Raw genomic sequence first — 2,669 nt, forward strand, 5'->3', positions numbered from 1 at the left:
ATACAATATACCCTATTAGTTTAGGTGTATTTCATAGCAATTTGCTATTTATATACATATGAAATGATCACAATGTTACCATCTATCACCATACAAATTTATTACATTATTGACTATATTCTCTATGTTATACATTATATTCCCAGGAGTTATTTATTTTATAACTGAAAGTTTGTACCTCTATTCGCCTTCACCTATTCTGCTTATCCCTCCCCTTCCCCCCTCTGCTAACTACCAGATGGTTTTCTGTATCTAGATGGTATTTAAAGTCTGAATGAGATTATCTAGAGGATGATTATAGGGGGAGAGGGGATCTTCTGAGTCTTTGGGCATACTGGTGTTTACAGGTTAGGAAGAGGAAAGAATGTAGGAAAGGAGACCCAGAAGGGGAGGCCTGTAAAATAGGAGAAAACAGAGAAAAACTTAGAAGCCAAGTAAAGAACATACAAATACACATATACACTCATGCCATGCATACACAGCCACACTGGTATTTTCATCTGGGACTTGTCAGTCTAGGCTGGTATACAGAGAAGAGGTCTGGGAACACAGAGGTTAATTTTTGACAAGAGCAGTTTTAGTGGAATTACATGAACAGTAAATAGCCTGATCAGAATAAGTTCAGGGGAGAGGGAAGAAACTGGATACAGCAAGTACAAACAACACTTTCTAGGAGTTGTGCTGAAAAGGAGCATGGAGAAATGGGGTAGCCAGAGAATCACGTAGTCATGAGAAGAGTTTTGTTTTAAGATGAGAGAAATTGCATCATGCTAGTACAAATGATCTAGTAGAGGGGGAAAACTGATGATGCAGGAGGGGAGAACTACTAGCATGACATTCTTGAATTGATGAGAGGACACGGCATTTGAAGCCAAGAGGAGAGGTTGACCTCTAGAAGCATGGATAGTACAGAAGAGAAGGCAGAGCCTTTGTGCACACGTAACAGATTGATGAATGTGGTTGTAGGCGCTCAAGGAAGTATTCCTGGAGACGTCTATGTTCTCAAATAGGAAGCAAGACCATCAGCTGAGAGACAGCGTCTAGGGCAGGAGATGGTAGCGGTTTGAGGAAGGAGAAGAAAGTGTAAAGTGGTCATCCAGAAGAGTGGCTGAGCTGACTGGCTCATTTTTGTATCTTCTCCAGCATCTTCATTATTTCAGCAAGTACGTTCTCAATGTCTATCATGTTCCAGACACTTTGATAAACACCAACTACTTGAAAGAATGTGTGGCCATACACTTCAAACACATTCCAAGTATGTTTTAGATTTGTAGCTGAGTGTAGCTTGGGCAACTTGGCGAAGTAGGATCAGTGGGGATCCAGATTTGGAAGGAACCAGAAGCCTCCTGATTTTTTTTTTTTTTTAAATCCATTTGTTTGAGTGATTCTCCTGAAATACAAATCTGATCATGTCACACCTTTTAAAAAAATCCTTCAATGAAGACATATACGAACTTGTGAAAAATTGCTTCTAGTGAAGAAAACAGGAACACTGGGGGACAGAGATGAGAGGCTTACTTTTCAAGTCTACCCTTGGGTAGTGTTTGGAGGAAAAAAATAAACATTTGCATATATTTACTACTCAGAAGAAAAACAAAACCCCCTCTCAGAAAAGTTTCTATGGTTTTCCGCCTTTATGAGAAAGGAAATCCTTAATTTGGTCTATAGTACTCTGCATGGTATGGCCCTGCAGACCTCTCCTGCCTGATCTCATCTCTGTCTTCCTTTGGCTCTCTCCAATTCAGCCGTGCTCGGCTGTTTTGGGCCTCAGGCTTTACACAGGCTTTTCTTCCTGCCTCACGCATACTTACTCTAACCTCTGAGCCCTTCCCTTTCTTTGCCAGTAAACTTCAGGTCTCAGCTTTAAAGACACTTTTTTGGAGAATTCCCTGCCTGCATCTCCAACCCCCACCAGACTTGGTCAGTCCACGCTGGGCACTCACTCCCCTAGCATTGGCCACTTCACAGCAAGCACTTAGGACAATCATGAAGTGTCATTAGCTTATCATCAGTTGGCCTCACCGTTGGACCTAGGACAGGGTCCCTGGGAACCCAGTACAACGCGTGGTACACAGTGAGTGCACAGTGACTGTTACCTGGATGACACTGTACGTCTCTGGACCCTTGTCCAGCTAAAGCAGCCACCGTCGGGGCAGATGGACGGGGAAAAGGAGCCAGATGAGGAAGGAGGCAGCGCCTAGCCGCTGTCTTGGCCTTCCTTTTTAGGGGCCGCGGTTCAGGGGTCGCGGCGGGAAAGAGGGGTTGGGGTTCGCACCACCAGGAACCTTCACACACATGCTTACCCCGCCAGGGGGCTGAGGCAGGGGGCAATGGACCTAGCCTTCTCTGGAAGGCTGCTGGGGCAGGGGGCTGCAGCCAGGTGACGGATTTGCCAGATGTAAATCCCAAAACGGCCTCCTCCCCTTCAAGAGAGGAAGCTTGCACAACAGGCTGTGACAAAAGCTGCTGGGCTGAAATGCCACAACCTGCCCGGTCTCGAATAGCTACTTGTCCAGTGTCGGCAAGCGGGACCACAAACCCCAGCAGCCAACTAAGGGAGTGGCAGAACGCGTACTCTTCGCGCCTGCGCACTCAGGCCCTGCGCCGCGCGCACCCAGGCCCCACCTCGGGGAGGGCCTGCCCGCGCGCCCCGCCCCCCACCTCTGCGT

The sequence above is a fragment of the Rhinolophus sinicus genome, chromosome 14 (assembly GCF_057876585.1).
Source record: "Rhinolophus sinicus isolate RSI-liver-muscle chromosome 14, RSI-T2T, whole genome shotgun sequence".
NCBI lineage: Eukaryota > Metazoa > Chordata > Mammalia > Chiroptera > Rhinolophidae > Rhinolophus > Rhinolophus sinicus.